Here is an 18,723-nt window from a genome sequence, read left to right on the forward strand (position 1 = left end):
GAAAAAAAATCATAATTATAGGAGATCATGTTCAATCACAGCTTATTTTACTGTTAAGGTTGTTCTAAAAGACGTCTCCCCCTTTAAGTCCACAGACAACACTGATGCAGGTGACAACTCGTAACAGTGTGTGTGTGTGTGTGTGTGTGTGTGTGTGTGTGTGTGTGTGTGTGTGTGTGTGTGTGTGTGTGTGTGTGTGTGTCTGATAAGCCAAAAATAGTTTGTCACAAGCCCATTGAACAGAAAACCATTTATCTGAATTGTTCTTTCAATGGCGAGAGACAATGTATTACTATCAATATTATGAGTCCCTTTCACACATGCACAACTATCCTGAAGATTTCCTGACTGGGCTGAGGATGTGAACATTTCTGTGTCCTTTCGCGTTTGTGTCCACTCCAAGTGGCAACCTCTGGCCGTGAAAAATGAAGCTGATGCTAAAGTGCTAAAAATGACAGTTTCTCAAGTGTCCACTTGAGGCTGGCTCACGAAGTAACAGAAACCACATACACACCCATTCAAAACAACACTATCTTTAAAGAAAAAATAAACACTTTTACAGCCTGGTGCCAAAATAATTGTTGGTCCAAATAGCTCATTTCTCTATTGGCACTCATTTTACAGGGGTGAACTCAGTAACTAAGAAGATATTAAGATAAAAAAAGTTTGGATAATTAGAGGCACAGCTGGCTTGACTGATAGGCCAGCATCCTGTAGCTGTTAGCGAGGGGCTAAAGGCCTGCCTCAACTCCATGTCTTTGCCTAATACTAGATTGGTGAAAGTTAGGCTGAGACAGCATTTCAGGCTTTACACCTCAGCTTCAGAGACAAATGGGTGATGTCACAGAGACAACGTTCATGTATTTTACATTCTAAGGTCTCATTCCTGTCCAGACTCCTAACACTCTTCCTTCACAGAACGAACCTAGGTCACTTATGGGGACAAATCACAGAGGCAGTGTGGGTGCAGAGAGAACGTTAAAGTGCACGTCATCTCATGTCATCTCACGTGGCGTAATACTCTAGACTTCCTCAATTCCGCTGCCCCCTTTCTGGCTCTGCTCAGGTCCCCTTGTGTGTTAATGTTGGAATTGCAGTGTCACATGTAAACTGCAACTTCCTGAAAATATCAGGGCCTCAATGTCTTAAATGATCCAGTCATAGTCATAAGTTAATATGTGGAAGGGATTATAGTTTTGCAGTTAGTATACACAAGAAAAGTTAGCAGGGTAAATTAAATCTGATTAAAGTTTACAAAATCTTAGATGACAATGAATTGGGTTTTGGGACAATGATGTCCCTCTTATTAGAAGTGCTTTTCTACTGTACCATAAAATGGCTGGTATGGGTATCCAGCCCACACACTCAGACACCAGCAGCTGTCTGAAGACAAGGTTCAGTGACTGAGCAGAGAGAAAGAGAAAGTCAGTGATTAAAGGGAAGAGACACGCCTATACTCCTCTCACTGACTGAAGGGAGAGAAGACAGAGATGAGGAAAGATTCAAAAATGGCTGAAGGTCTGAAGGAAGCAGAGAGTGATTGATATGGAGGTTCAGACACTTTGCCCTCTGCAACACACACACGCAGAGGTAGTGATTAAACAGGGCACTGAAGGTGCACGTACAAACACACACATATGCACACACATTTATACACATCAGCAGGCATGCAGAGGCGGTTGAGGTTTTCAAATTACAGCCTTTATTTCAGGCAGTTTCAGTCTTTCTCTTGCAGGATACTTTCCACCGCAGGAAAAAACTATGAAATTCAGCTTGTCTTTGATAAAAATTTAGCTTGTATTAAATTAAGAATATTCATGAGCTGTTAAGTGCAGGATTGTTCAAATACACTGATAAAGACAACAGTGTTTCTCTGATTGGACAACCAAATATTTATTTTTGCCCACTTGGCCAGCATTTGGCCTGCTTGATTATGAAATCACATGCAAGCAACTTGTTAGCTTTGCACGCATATTGTTAGCTTTCTTTAGAGGTAACCAGCTACACCTATTGCTCTCTACTCATAATCACAGGGGTGGCAGTAGCTCAGCCTGAGGACTTGTCATCTAGGTTTTATCCAATCAACACACATCTATATGTTTAGCATCTGTACATTAATGTATTTGGGGCCCATTTGTGCAACATAACCAGCAGAATGTGAAAAACAGCTACATAGTTACATTTTCTGATCAAGAGGGGTGGCAAAGTCTTTTGCTGTGTTTGTTTACACATCATGCCTCTTCTGCTTCCTGAAGACAGTTATGTTATATAAAGTCACATGCTGTGACATCAATATCACACTTTTGTGGGCTTCAATGTAAAAGTAAAAAGGCACGGTGATGGCAGAGCTTTGTTGTGGTTCTTGAGAAGATCCTCAATGAAAGAAAAACCAATGTACCTAATGGGGTGTTGTTCTTCCTTGTCTCCTTTTTAAATGATTTTTGGGGGCGTTTGATGCCTTTATTCTGATAATAGTACAGTGGGGGCTGACTTACAGGAAAGGGCCACAGGTAGGATTCAAACCTGGCTGCCCATTTCAAGGACTATATCCACTGTTCACAGGGCTTTCACAGAACAGCTAAGCTAAATTGGTGTCCCAATCTTCTTCTATTCTGAAGCTAACACCAAAACAGCTGCTACATTACCCCAAAAAAAATAATAATTCTTTCCTTTAATATGCACTGTTTGTACTTGAGAGCAATTTTTTTTCAACCCCCTAGCCAGAATTAGCCACTAGCTGTTAGCTCATACTCACACCACACAATGTAAGGCTGTCACAGCAAAATCTTTCATTGTGTTGGATAAAAAACAACCTTTTCATTAGACAAAATGTTCCTTTGGAAGTCACCCTGTCCCATTTTCAAACCAAATCAGTATTACCAATGGTAGCACCATCATATTAAAGAAAAACAGTTCTGTTTCATATATATCATAAACATTTTCACAAATCCAGCTGAATATTTAGTATTTTGGGAGAGTTTGAGATCATTTTTTTTTTCATGCTTATATTTTGGGGCATTTTTGCCTTGATAAGACACATGAGGAGAGATAGGACATTTAGGGAGTTAAGAGTGGGGGGAAAACATGCAGCAAATGGTTAGTGCCAGGAGTCAAACCAGTGACCGCTGCAACAAGGACTATAACCTCTGTACATGGGGCACACGCTTAAACAGCTATGCTAACAGTGCCCCTGGGAGTTTCAAAAATGCTAAGTTATTTGGTTTCAAATGAATGTCCAAAATTAGTTTATAATGACTTGACCACCAGCAATGAACAGTGGAGTAACAAAATCAATACTTCTTTAACTTTTCTAGGCAACAAGAAGCGAGTCACTGCTTCTTCAGACAGTCAGTCAGAACACCATCAAGTTCTTCGCAGTGACTTTTTCCTCTGTTCTTCAGCTGAGAACGTGGAAGCTGCTGGCACTTGCTGAAGTCTTGAAGCGCAATCAAATAGGCAGACTGAGTCAAAGAATTCAGATCTCCTGTTGGCTCGACAGGCCCGAGCGCATATCAGCATGCTGAGGCCACCGGCATTATTCAGCCTGCTCTCTGACTCTGCAGCACCCAGGAAGGAAGGAACTCAGGGAGGACTAGTAAAAAAAGGAGGCCGTGCTTTTTTAAGGAGCGCTCATTTACTTTAAGTGCTTCAAATTATACAACACTCACGCCAAGTTTGTGATGTGTCTATGTGTATGTTACGCCTTTCTCCTCGTTCTTTAACCCTCCTTTCTTCTCATATCATTTCTGCGTCTCCTCAGGCCTCCCCCACCATCTCCTGCTCTTCCTCTGTCTGTCTCTACTCCCTCAGGTCACCACATCTGCAGGCTGTTTCCAATGGAATATATTTCTAAAACGTTTAGACTTCAGCTGCAGGGAGGCGGGGTTATTGAGGAGTTTGTCTAATGTCAGTGTGGGGATGGTTGCAGGGAGGGGGTGAGGGGTTAGGAAGGGTATAAATATGTGTCAGGAAACACAAGCAAGCACAGTGGAGAGAATGAGTCAGGGGGAATCATTCTGACACTGAAAATTCAAAGAAAATGCAACTTTTGCTCTTTAAATATGGCGTTGTGCGCCTTTTTTGTGTCCTGCTTTGGATGTATCACAATGAAAGCAAAGACAATAACCTCTAAAAGACTTTTCTGTCTGTGAAACAGCTTAACTGAAGATAAAGAACGTGAGAAGTGCAAAAAAAGTGGAGGGCAAATTGAAGAAAAATCAAAGAGAGGAACCTCCCTTGGCTGGGCATAACACATGGTTAGATTTTCCTGCGTCCACATGACTCACAGTCTGGTCAGCAAACGCATAATAAACGTGACAGAAATATCCACATACAATGTCACCAGAGTCCACGGCAGGCAGATAATTGTTGGATAGAGCTGGGCCGTGGTTTGAGAGAAGAAGAAAAAAGTCCAACTTGTGTAAAAGCAGAGGAAGAGAATGTCCATTTCTGTATTTCTTTCTTTTAATGTTTTTCTTTTCGAAGGCTGTATAAACATGTAAAGAGTTGATCTAATCTTTTGAAAGAGTTTAGTCAAGGTTTTGGTGGCCATATTCCCCGTAAGAGAAAGACTTACTAAATCAAATGTTCCTGCAGTTATTCTTCAGTTCTCAAGTTCATGTCCCTTCAGTGAGAGGTATTTTCATCCCCAGTGATTGCGTATACTTGAAAGACTTGAAGTAAGGCTTTATATAAATCAAGAGTTTTCAAGCCATAGTTTGGTTGAAAGTTGACTTTGGTTCCAATCAGCCTCAGCTGTACCTCTTTTCAAAATACTTACAGAAGATACTTACATACTAAGAAAAAATATGAAACCTGGTTAACACAAGCTGCAGCCTCTAAGGCTGTAAAAAATGAAGCCAAATCTGAAATGCCTGGAGCTGCAGACCCTTGAGTGTCCACTTGATGCTGATTCTAAAAACAAGTAAATCCTTGTGAAGTTAAACGTGAAAATGTATTTGGCTTATTTGACTCTCATGATGAGGACACTGGTCATTTTAAGTTAGCCAGTTTGTGTCTTCCCACATAGAACATGAGAAACCCCAGATATGTGCGAGCGAACTTCACTACATCAAATACAATAGTGTTTATAATCTAATAGATAAATCACTCCTCTCACTGCTCACTCTGTCGGAAACACTTTCTTTACTTAAACCTTCAATCTTTGTCTGCATCCCCTCATGAGAATTTTAGCTGTAATCCTACTGATAACAACATTAAGCACTCTCAATTCTGTGCCAGTCACAGAGCTGCTAGCTTGACTGGACTCTTGGTCTTGTTGAATTGTACTGAAAACTGCACGTATGAGGTGAAAGATTGAAGTTTTGTCATGACTGGTGTTTTCTTATTAAACTCACAAACTCAGGAAGGAAGTCATGAACATCTTCATTTCCTTGGTCAATGCTTGATAAGTATGGGTGTGTTTCACCACAGTCTATTCAAGGAGGATCCATTAAAATATATGATGATTCAGTGAAACCAGAATTGATACAATGCTGTTGAATCTGATGCAATGATAACTGAATCTAGGGCTGAACGAAATATCATTTGACCACTAGAATTGCGATGTGTGCATGAACAATATTCACATTGCAGAACGTGCAATGTCAGTCATGTGACCTGAAACACTTCATGCTGTCATCACTTTGCATCCACTCACTTGAACATATAGAGAAGTGTGCATGCAGAGTCTGTATCTGTGTGTCAAAATATATAAACGTGCTCTCATTATTACTGCATTACAGATTCCCCGACAAACAACTGATTAAGGGAGATGGACTTTAAGACAGTATCCCTGCTGGTCCCAGGTGCTTGTTAAAGCACACCTACAGTAATTGCAGAGTAGTGTTGGGAAAATCACATGGAGAAGAAGACAGTGAGTTTTCATTTATTTAAGTTAAGTTATTATCATGGGGCTTGTGACGCAGTTATTCCTATAGTCTTTCTTACACACACACACATGCACAGGTGTGATACTTTGATGGTTAGAAGGGGTTTACAGATTCACCAATCCAGATCTACTTGTAAGCAACCTAAAGCCAACTGACTAGCAATCTAGCGTTAAAGTTACAAGTTACAGAAAAAATGTCAACCAGAATCTCACAAGATTGAAGATTTTTAGCACAAAAAAATATAGAAATTGTATCACAAATTGTATTGCTAACTGTAAAAAATTAAATAAGTAGAAAGTGAACCCCCATATTAGCCCTATGTGTAAATATGACAATCTTAACTAACTTTAATTACCATCATATTTAGGATGACACTTTAAATCTTCTAGAGTGTTAAATTTGACATTCATGCAGGGTTACCAGACATTCATAAATGAAAAAGGTGTTCCTCTGAAAGTATAACAACAATTTCTTGACAAACTGGTGCATAAAAATCTACCAAATAACCAGAAAGAAGAAATTGAGTTTTTGATGCTCAAAATGTCATCATTAAAATCATGTGCCGCACTGATTGTTGGACATACAATCATAGGACATACAAAGTTGAAGGTGGTCTCTTGTGGTAAGGACAAGCAGTTTCAAAGAAAGAGCCAAGTTTCATCATAAAAAATTAAATTTTCCAACAACAAAATTGTGGCTAGTCAAAATGCTGATTGGCTACTAACTTTGGGAATCTACTGGCCACAGTGGCTGGTTAGCAGAGCAGTTAAAGTTGAGCCGTGGCTAGTATCCTACCCATGAAAGTCTGTAATTGTTTTAGATCAGTGAATCTTTACATCCCTATTAAAAAGATAGAAAGCATGTAAACATATTTATAAGCACGTAACTACATTGAGGGCATGGCATGTTGCATTGAATACACTTAAACAGGAAAATGATACAACAGTTTGAAACAATGGTCCACTAAAACATGTTACAGCCAGAATGTGAAATAAAGGACCAGCAGGGTTACTTTAGCAGCTTCAGTGAGGTCGAAGTGCTTCAGTTGTTTAAGGGTTAAGCTGCGCACAGCTCTGGTGAGCTGAGGGGAGAGCACTGAAATCTTTTCCATATTACCGCACACATGAGGAACACATTTAAGTGAGTTCAGCTGTCTGGAGTCTCTCCCTCTCTCTCTTTCTCCCTCTCTCTCTCTCTCTCTGGCTGGTTAGGGGCAAGTTCAACACAGCAGTATATCATTACACATCTGGGAAAATGCACTCAGAGCCCCGGATGACACACCAGAGTAAAGGGAGACAAAGTTGTCCACCTCAAGAGTGGTTAACAATGGACGTTTTCAGTAGAAAACAAAACAAAACAAAAAAGAATCCTCCTAAAAAAGAAAAAAAACTCTAAAACTTCCAGACATATGATGAAACTTCCACTTTCTTTCCATGTAGGAGTATTAACAGAGATTATGATGATTGCTTTGGAGCAAATAATGTTCTCATATCTTCAAAGAAAAGAAAACAGTAAACCCCTACCAAAGTTGTGAGCCTGAAAAACTGTGTCATTAATATTAATACTGCTGGAAATCTGAGATTTTCAACCTCTCTCTCCTCCCATCGGTTCCCCTCAATAACTCCACCTCTTTCAAATCGCTCTGGTTTCGTGTAGTTTTATTTTGGAGTGCTGGATGAGGACCAGCCAAGCCTTTAGGAAGGAGGAATCTCACAGTTCTTTTTTTCCAGTATGGAAACTCTTGGTTCCCTTCAGTTCAGGTCCACATACCACAATAATGTTGCTTCCATGACTTCAGCAGCCTCACACACCATTTGGTAGAAGAAATGGCCGCAATGTTGGAGACATTTGAACTTCTTTCCCCATTTCCAAATCCTGTATCTGTCTACTTCAACACACAGACACACAAAGATGGCGGTACTCCTGCAGTGAGGAAGATGGGTGGCAAACAAGAGTTATTGGGATGAGGTCAAAGTTGAGGAGAAAAAAGCCTCCATGCATCACCAAAGCCCCCACATATGCCAACCCCCTTCATGTCTGACCCTACCTCTTGTAAAAGGAAGTGGAGATTATAAGGATCTCAAATAAGTAATTTTCCTTTTCTTCATCTGTTATAATTATTTCTGCAAAGACTGAGCTGCACTTTTATTCATCAACGGTCACCAACCATTTAAAAAATAAGAAATCAGAGACATTAAAGTTAAACCATTCAACACTTTTATATATGATGTTTCCGTCATAAATAAATCAGATTCCAGGTTGGTAAAGCCGACACTCTATCCCTTGTGTATCCCCGAAACTAAGAGGGTACTTTAATACATATAATAATTTTACTTCTGACTTTGTATATTCAAGTCAAAACAGAGCCCAACTTTGCTCCAGAAGTTTTAAAGTCTGCGTGAGGGAAAACTCTAGGCCTCTCTGGCTTTTACGGCCGCAGTCAGTGTGACAACAAGGAAGTAAAATGACTCCTCCAGACCTCCTCCACACTTGAATGATTTCACAGATGGAGGAGGAGGGAAACGGTCGACAAAACAGTTGGATCTTGTAAAACCAGGCAGGACTCCTGATGTAGGAAAAGCTTTATTTAACTGAGCTAATGTGGCTGTACCTCAGTGTGAGAAAAGTGACTTGAAACTATTTAAATTAATTCCTTTAAATTAACATTTCTATTAGAGATACCAAGTTAGGTAATGACTGAAGGGGCAGACAATATTTAGTATCATCTGGTGACAGCTACATTGATCGTTGAGTGAGCAGGGCTTAGGGTTATGGTCAGAATGGGGAATATTTAAGGCATATTTCCATTACAGACAGCCATGTCCAAGTCTTTGCTTTACAAAAGCATTCGTCAACGGTTTAAGTAACCTTTGTTCTATGCTTCTTACAATTTTGCCAAAGCCTTGTTTTGGGTTGAAAGTTAATGCGTTAATTACACTATTATAAGTTGTATCCTTCTGTCCTGACTGATATACAATCATAACAAACTCTTTATATTTAGGATTTAAAATGATCAGGACAGATTCAGGGATCTCTAACACAAAGACTCTGTTTAATTTCTGGTCATGTGATACATTGACTGAAGTCTACAGTCCATCATAAAACCCATCATCTATCATCCAACGAGTGTGTTGCCATTTTTCAAAGTCAGATGAGCAACTTGAAGAAAGAAGAGGGGGTTATTGGCTTCACATGCACATTATGCAGATGACACCACAACATTTAGTACAAAAACCCAGTCCAGCACCTATCCAGAGATTATGTTCTGTTGTGTTGATAAATTACAAGAATTCTGTAATCAGACACTTAGACAGGACAGCTGATAGTCAGAAACAGGGATGAGAGAGTGGGGGATGACATACCACAAAGATGAAGATGGGAGTTGAACCCCGGGAGGACTGTAGCTTCTACACATGGGGCGCAAGATTTAACGACTGAGCTAAACCAGCACCCCTAATCTGTCATTTTAACTTAGGTTTGTTAGATTTGGATCTCAGATAACAGAATTAGAAATGAACGATAATCATTGCTGTTTTAAGCTTCAGTACAATACTCCTAAACTCAGACCCAGTCAATGCAATCAAATATTTCTCACTAGCAAGGCTTAGCCCTCTGCAGAGATTTGGAAATTTTGTCAATCACTGAAATGTTCTGCGTCGTGGTTTAACTGGGTTATGGGCTTAAGTTAGCACTTGAACTGTCTGCCACCTGCCACCAATCAAACCTCCACCTGCCACATAAAACACCTGGTGGATGCTGGCTGAGGGCAATCAGCCCTTTAAACTTCCCAGAGCTTATGGTGAAAGGATATGGCCTGAGGACACAGAGCTCGGTAATGTGACAGCTGAACCTGTAGACAGATTTTAAATGTGAAACTGGATGATGTTTTATGTGTTGGAAAATGGCATGTGTATTTCATTTTTCTTCATTTCATTGAATCAATAATCTTTTTTCATTTATACTAATTAACAGGACTGTTACAGTGTTAACAAAGTGTTTTAACCATGTTTTTGAAGTATAAAAGTTTGCTACATGTTTATTTTATGACTTCAACATTTTCTTAAAAGACAGTAGTCGATCTCCCAAGACTGAAAAATTAAGACTGATGTTAACATGGCTGGCATGTGCAAGGTACATACTCTTCATAAAGTTGACAGCTTTGTTTCAGAGCAGGACTGACTGTGTGTTTGTATCTGTCCATGTGCTTGTCTAAGTGTGTTTGTTGGGGGGTTGGGGATCCCATCTGCATCCATCTCCATAGTTAAACGTGTTCCATATGTTGTTGATCATGACTTCACGCCCTGCAGTTATTCAGTTTGACCCAAACTTTTGTCAAACAAAGTAAAAAAAAAAAGGTATTTTCATTTTTCTAATGAAATGTAACTCTGAATACGTTCTACAAAAGAAAGTCTTGTTGTTGGATCTTTTTTTCTTCTCTCCATTTGTTTCCTCTGTCTGGGAGAAGCATTACTCTTGCATTTTGGTCTGCTGTGTCACTTTTTCCACCAGTTCAGCCAATGGGAGGAGGGCTGCTGCAGTAGAAAGACTACGGCTGGAAGACATCTCCTATCGGCAGCAGGAAAACCAGCGATTTTGATTCAAAGACTCCAGCCCTGGTGGGTAAAAGCCTCAAAACAGGATCAAACTGAAATGTGATGTATAAGCACATCCCCTTTCCTGTATACTTACCAGAGAAACTAGGTGACAAAAAACGGTCATAGGAGTTTTAGGGTTTAAGGAACTTTTTAGAGCCATGCATATTTCAAGAGACAACTAAAAGTCTGCAGAATTATAGAACATACCCCCATGGTGGCCTTGTTAGGGTGCTCACAGTGGGAAATACTCAAATATCATTTTCATCATTTACTGCTTTGTTCCAGGTTGTAGGTCATAGAAACATACCTTACTGTTTCCAGATTGATAAGAAACTGCTGAGACAATGGATAATAAAAATCCAGAGAAGCACTGAGTCATATTTCAGGTTAAACTCAATGTTAACTCAATGTTAACTAGCCAAAAAAACGATGATTACAGATCTCTAAGGGCAGTCGCTGGGTTATATGAAAAGTTGTTCTTATCAAGATGTGCTACATACGATTCATGGGCGCCAAAGTAGTACCAAAATATGCTCTCCTTATTCTTTCAGCACGCTTCTCCTTGTCAGTTTAAAAAAAACGTACAAATAATATTTATAGAATGTAATATTTTTGGTTTACAAATGTGAAATTACGACGAACAATAACGTCTACTAAAGCATTTAGCTATAAATGAAATAATTTTGCTGGTGCAAATGTTAGATCTGTCCTTTTGTATCCGTGACCCTCAAACTTAAACATTAGCGAGAATGCTAATGTAAGCTAGGTTCTGATGGTAGCTAAGGCATTCTCAAATATATTTGTTTAACTCAAAATGGGATCTGATGTGTCTTCGGATTTTCACTATCCATTGTCTTTATAGCATTTTATCAATGGGGAAATGGACGTTTATGACCTACAACCTGGAAAAAGGTAGTAAGGCATGATACAATTTGAGCTTTCCACCCAGAGAACAACATCACTGGAACATGGCTGCCATGGGAATATGATCTCTTATTTACAATGTTTAGCATGTAGCCTTGACAAGTGAAAGAACTTCAAAACATGTCATAATATTTTATCAATTTTCATTTGGTGGAAACGAATTAAGGTGTCACGAATTACCCAGAACGTCTTGATCATTACAGGAGGAACCACAACATCAAGACCATCATGCTGTCCTGCAAGGGGGAGCCAGGATGCAGGAGGGCATGAGAGGGAAGCGTATAGTCAGGATACAGCAAAACATATAAAGTCATTTAGAAATTAAAGCCTATAGCAAGATAGTGTCAAAGATAAAAGATATACGAAAATAGATGATTTAAGACAACAGAATTGATATGAAAATGTGAGTTTAACAGATCTTTGATGTATTTATGTTGGCCAGACATTGAGCTCATGATTCATGTGTTAATGTTTGTTAACTGTAACCAATATAGCTTACTCAAACAACAAAGCTAATCAATGATTTAAGAACACTTTAAACTGTCTGCTGGTATCAAATAGGATCATTTTGTGTGTAGAGTCTTGAGGTATGTCTGTTTTTTTAATACTCACATACTCATCCCTTTTTTTCCTCCCCCTCTACTTCTCTCAAAATCCTCCTCCCTCTCACTATATTCACAAGCTCCACATCATCACTTCTCCTCCTGCTCTGGTCTTCCTCTTCACTTTTCTTCTCTCCCCATAGTGCAGCTTGTCTAGATCCTAGGTTTGGAGTCAGAGTCCAAATGTTAGGGTTTGCTGTCCAGAGAAAACACTCTGCAGAGCCAAACAAAAGGAGAAAAAAAAGGGAAACTCAAGTTTGTGCAGGGAACAGTTTTCTGTGTCTTGAGATACAGATTTGAAGCCCCACTGTTTGTGTTTGATATGTACCCCTCTACTTTTTTTCAAGGCTAAAGACAGAGATTGTTTCTTGGCACCATTCATTTATAATCCAAGTGTATTCTGGAGCCATTGTTCTTTTATGGTCATGGTGGGGAGCCCTCTTTCCTGCTGCATGCTTCCCTGTAGGTGACTGAAAACAAATGTTGCACTAATAACCCTAACACATGCACACATACTGTATGTTGATGAAACCCAGTTGTTTTACTGGGGTAAGTTTGTGTAACTTCTAACAGTAGAGCTATTAAATCTGAGTTCAGAGTGTTCAGAGGGAGAAAAGGTCAACAAAGTCAAACCCTCTTACATAAACTGAATTATCTCTAGAGATTCCAATATAATTTTTTCCTTCTAGATAACCATTCAGTATTTAGACTTAGGTATTGCCTGATATCAGTGTAATTAAATCGGTTGCATATAGTATTATCAAGGGGTGTGCATCTCTCCTTTTCAAGATGATCCAATCCAGTTAGATTCAGACACAAATAATTAAAATAAAGCAAGATTTGCTACATTTTGATTTAAATCATTTTGACTTGATGCACTTAGAGGAAAATTGACGATTGAACCCCAAATAATTTCTTACCTAATTTAACTGTGCAAAAAATAATGACAATGGATCTTTTAAAATAGTTTGTACTTAAGTTTTTTACGGTTCAAACTGACAAAACTATTAACTTTCTATACAAAATACACTCATAATTAATAAACGGAAGTCTTTATCACACAGCCATGCATCTAACTATGACAGGTAGTTGGCTGGAGAAATACAAAAAAATTGTTAGAACTAACACAGAAATCTTGCCTCTCTGTACCTCTACTTTCATTGACTTTAAAAGGCCTGCTAGCACATAACACAGCATGACAAGTAATTGTAATATTAAAATTGCAATAAGCGAAACATTACATTAAGGCACAAGCTGATAATGCCTCTTGCCCTCCATTCAAAATGTTTTGTTTAACTTTGTTCTTGATTTGAGAAACATTTCAGTCACACTGGGTTTAATGCTGCATGCTTGTTATCTTGTTACTTGATTTAACATATGAACAATGTTACAATGCAATTACAGTAGGATTTAAATCTTGGTAAAAAAAACAGGAGGAGTTCAGTTAACTGTACACTGACGAGTTTAGGCTTGGAACAATGTTTAATATTGGTTCTGCTTGTGTTGCTGATGGCTAACGCAAGCATCGTTACAATAATTTCCTCATTTGGTCTTATCTGGTAAAAATCTGTCTTGCAGCTGACACAATCTCTTTTGCACCAAGTAGACTTTTTGAAAGTTGTCCACATTAGTTAATTTTTGAGGAGGAAGTCAATGAATTGCTTTGCCAATCACGGACATTGTGGTTTTCAGGTAGCGTGCTAACTGGCTAGTCTCCTAAGCTAACACTACTCTTGTTAAAGGTAAACGGTCAACGTCCAAGTCTTGTGAGACTGAAAAGCTGAGGACAGTTTGCAGAAAAATAATACAGCAAAACCTCAGTCAACCTGATCACAGCTTTGAAACCAGACCACTGACAGCTTGTATGACATTTCACCAAACCACAGAACCATGGACCTGTGAGTGGACCAGTCACTGATTTGGATCAGTGAATCTTTACACCCTTAATATTATCCTCTACCAGCTGTATACTTCTACTGTATACTGCTAAACCTGGATGGATGTGACTTGATTGCTATCAATGTTGTTTGGATTGTATGATGTCAGGCTTTGTCTTAGGAAACAGCTTAGCTAACGTTAGCAGCAGTTCGGCTCATAGCCTGTCCTGACTCAAAAAGAAACACTATAAAACTTTAAATTTTAAATAAAATTCAACTATTAAAAGTGTGAAGCCTCTGACATGAAGCTAGCTTTTTGCTAACAACACATTCTCAACTAGCACTCCACTGTTGTTTGCTATCGTATTATAATCAACCTGTTATCTCTTCTTTGCAGCTCTAACGCCGTAGTTACTTGTGGAAGCCATAAGATACAGTATTTATGTTCTGTGTGAGACGTGTGTGTTGGTGAAGAATTTTGGGGGGGTAGTATTTGATCAGTGCAATGGGTATAGTACAGCCTACTTCTGCTTTAAAAACAAGTTAATCTATCATGTAAATCAGATGTGTTCTTCAACTGAGTTCATTAGGATTAATATGGAGCTTGAGGGAGACTTCATTTAGGAAAGTGGAGCACAGTAATTGTTGAAAATGTGGCTTATTTCAGGAAGGACCCCAGGTGAGTTCCTGCTGTGTCTCTGTAAGCACAGGTACTTTGTTTAGAAGTTAGTGGCGTACTGATTATTACAGTCTTCACAGACAGCCTGGTCTATTGGCGGCTTGTGGTTTATGCAGATTAGAACAAACAGCTTGCACATCAATGCTGCCTTAAAAGTTACACAGGTTCAAATTAAAAGGAAGCGGTTTCTGCATTGATAAAGCAAACATAAAACCACAAAGCAGCATAAAATGACAAAATGACAAGCCTCTAATTATCTCTTTCCTAAAGCTCTGTTTACGCTTAAAAATACTGAGACAAAGACAAAGGAAGAGGATTAGACTCCTTTAAATTATATCTCTCTTTTAACAATAGACCTGCTTTAGGTTAAGTCTATATGATTAGCAGGAACTAAGGAACAGCAGGACCTCCATAGCCGGGGATCATGTTTAACTTGCTAATTAGCAAATTACTCAGTGTTTATGCAAGTTCTCTGACAGTTACAGACTGCTCCACAGGAGCTTGTTGCTTGGCCTGAAATACTTTATATTTCCTGTATAACCCTGTGAATATTTGCTTGTAAAGCTGTGGATAAACAGTTAGCTTTGTGCTTCTTAGCACAAAAGGTGAAGAAACTTTAAATGTTTGCTTGATAAAACTGCCATAGTAAATGGATGCATATTTTGTGTCTGGTTGTACATGTGTGTTTGTCATTAGAGGTGTGTGAAGCTGTGCTGGTCATGGTTGGTGATCGGGTTCTCGAGGCCTCCAATAGATCTCCTCAACAACCTTTCTAAACTGCAAGTGTGAGCTCACAAATGCAGATTTATGCGAGGTTGAATAACCAACCTATTTGTGAACACACATGACTACTAGATAATACATTTATGTTTGTGTGTATGTCTACAGCTTTATAAAGAAATCCCTCTGCCACACCTGGAACACATTACAACCCCATGGAGCCCTGTGGCGGGCACATGAGTCTTAAAGTGGCAGGGGCTAACTTTCCCACATTACAGTCATTAGTTAAGTCCGCTCCCCCCAGCCGGTCTGACTAGCTGGTCTGGCCTGATGACATCATCATAAGCTGTGGACCCCTTCTTGCCTGTTTAAGCAGACTAATTACCTTTAACTTCATTGCCTCGACTCATCACTCGCTAAGGAGTCTTTTATTGGTCAAAAAAAGGTATCATAGGGAAAACTAACAACAAGAACCACTTTTTTGAGTTTTGATATCTTGAATAAGGACAAATTACCAATCATCAGGGAATGCTACATTTCTCAACCCCCAGAATAGATCATGTGAGTTTGGTCTCAAGTTGTCCTTCTAGTTTAACAATATTAAGGTTTAAAGTGGATTTACTTTGTATGTAGGCCACTGCAGCCACCAAACTCAGTGTGTGTGTGTGTGTGTGTGTGTGTGTGTGTGTGTGTGTGTGTGTGTGTGTGTGTGTGTGTGTGTGTGTACCTCCTCTGCTGGTTACATTTGGAGGTTTGGCTGATGATGGAAGAAATTCCATCTGAGAATTACAGATGTTTTTTTTTTCCAGTTTCTTTTGTCTAGTCCCGCCCAGTCTCTTTCTCTCTCGCTCCCCCCGTGTTTCTCTCTCTCTTTTTTCTTGAACGCTCCATGGAAAATCACCATCATAGCAAATGTTAGCCTGTGCATATGCTGAAACTCAGTCAGACAAGAAGTCATAGACTGCTTGGCTAGTTTTTCATGGTACCAGTTGTTTGGTATTCATTTATTTTGCCACTCTAACTTATTACAGACTAGACATAGTCGATAACCAGGATCTATCATGACGATGCAAATAAACTTGTCTTGTTTGTAGTACTTCAGTGAGTCAGAGTCAGTTAGCATGAAGGAAGAAGGGAAAGATAGGGGGAGATTGGTTCAGAGACGTTTAGAAGTGAGAGAGAGAGCTTAAAAGAAATAAAGGGGGAGCAGTGAAAAAAGGGGAGGAGGTTTAAGGGTAGTGCAGGCAGCCCATGACATAGCTAAAGCATGAGTACATGCCTGTTGGCTGACGTCCACTGTGAAAGCTCTGCATCTGGAGAAAATCTACAGCCTCTGCTTTCTTCTTGCAAACTCACTGCTGCTTCTTCGTTACTTTTCTTTTCCAGCTCACCTCCTTCTCAACTTCATATTTCTTATATACACTCATTTCAATTCATATCTCCACTTTGTCTAGCTGACTGAGCTTTATTTCATTTCTCTTTTTGTCTCTGACCACAAAGACAAACACAGACAGAATGAGAAACAGCATGAGGCATCTGAACCTGGTTTTCCTTTGATGTTTTATCATTCTCATTTTGTTAGTGTTTTGACACTCTTCTTAACTTATACTGTAGCTCTGTTGTTACTTTTCTCGACTTTACTTTCCAGATAACATGTACAACAAATTTAGATTTTACTAATTGAGATTAATTGACTTTGATTAAAATCTTCATCAAGCAAGGTTGTGCTGTCTTTAGGCTAATAGATGCAAGTAAAGGTGAAAAGGTTAGGCATTTTTCACTTGATGATAGCTAGACCGATACCTTGTGTTAAAATGCTTAGTGTAAATCTATCGTCTGCAGTCTGTGAGTTTAGCTTAAGAGTACTCATTTATGCTCCACATCCAGTATACTGATACTGACAGAGTCCTCTGCCCATACTCTGTGTTCGTTTCATCTGTAGTTCTGCGCACAGTCTGGAAGCTAACGCCCCATTTCTACCTATGTTTGTGACTGGTGTCTGTAGATATGTAAATAAGTCAAGTGGCAACCTGCGGTCTGAAAATATGAAGCCCATGCGGAAGTGTTATAAACTGCAATTCATCGAGCATCCGCTTTAGGCTGGCTGCAGGAACACCGGAAACCACATACACACCCATTTAACAAAAGACGATCTTTGCAGCAATAATAAACATGTTTACAGCCTGGTTCAAAAATCGGTTTAGGTCTAAATAGCTAAATGGCACACACTGGGGGGGATTTTGTTTTATAACGCAACAGTTCAGAAAGTATTAAGATGACAAGTTTTGCCCATTTAAGGACATGACTGACTTGACTGACAGGGGGAACACATAACTGCTAGGAGGCTCAAAGCCCGCCTCTTTACCTCATACTAGCTCCAAAGAAGTTAGGTTGCGTTCAGCATTTCCAATATGTCCCCCGCTGTCGATTAGCTTCAAAACAGCGCTTCAGAAACAGACGGGTGACGTCACAGATACTACGTCCATTATTTATACAGTCTATGAAATAAACAGGTGATGCCTCTAGTGTCCAACACAAAGAAGTGCATTTCTTCAGGGACGCTTAGAAACCTGATACATACTACCTGTAGCCATAGGAAAGAAACTAATTTGACTCTATATATTCACATTTTATCAGAATAACATTACTAAGATTCAAAAAGCAAATGTTAATAAAGTGTTAAATTTAGATAAACAAGTTCGAATTACTCATAAAAACTCACTGGACAACAACAAAGGCAACTGAATTGAAAGAAATGGCCTCCCCAGGGCCCACGTTCAGCAGGGGCCCCCTACTGAGCTACTTTTTTGACGGGGCTGGAACAGCTGATGATGTCCCTGTCCACAGTCAGTGTTGTAATTAAAAAAACATTCACACACACACACATCTATTTTCAATTTAAAGCAACGTCCCGTTGTCATTCAGTTAATAATCCTCAGAAATTCATATACACACTAACACACCTGAAAGCGCATATGGCATGACCATTCAAGATTATTTATCTTATGTTTAAAGATAGGCCCATGAAAGGGTACACTGCTAAATAATTCAAACGTTTACAAACGAGTCAATAATAATCGCCTTGGAGGCTACAAATGGACTGAGCATTTTTTCTACATCTTACCACTGTAGGTAGCCCAAGTTCCATTAGCTATATCCTTCGGCCATGATTATTATTGAATCCTATGTTACGACTGTGGTTGTAATGTGTTTTCAGGTGCCTATTAGGGATGTTAACAATTAATCAAGTATCAATTCATTGTTAAGAACTTACTCAAACACATTTTTTGTTTGGATTTTATATCACGTGGAACAAACATCATGTGGTCTTATATTACATTCAGCTATCAGGGAGGTGTTTTATGTTTAAAGCATGTTTCCATGTGAATCAGCTAGCTAAAGCTGTTGTGCACAGCAGAGACGCTCAGCTGGGGG

This window comes from Notolabrus celidotus, chromosome 16, assembly GCF_009762535.1.
Source record: "Notolabrus celidotus isolate fNotCel1 chromosome 16, fNotCel1.pri, whole genome shotgun sequence".
In the NCBI taxonomy this organism is placed as follows: domain Eukaryota; kingdom Metazoa; phylum Chordata; class Actinopteri; order Labriformes; family Labridae; genus Notolabrus; species Notolabrus celidotus.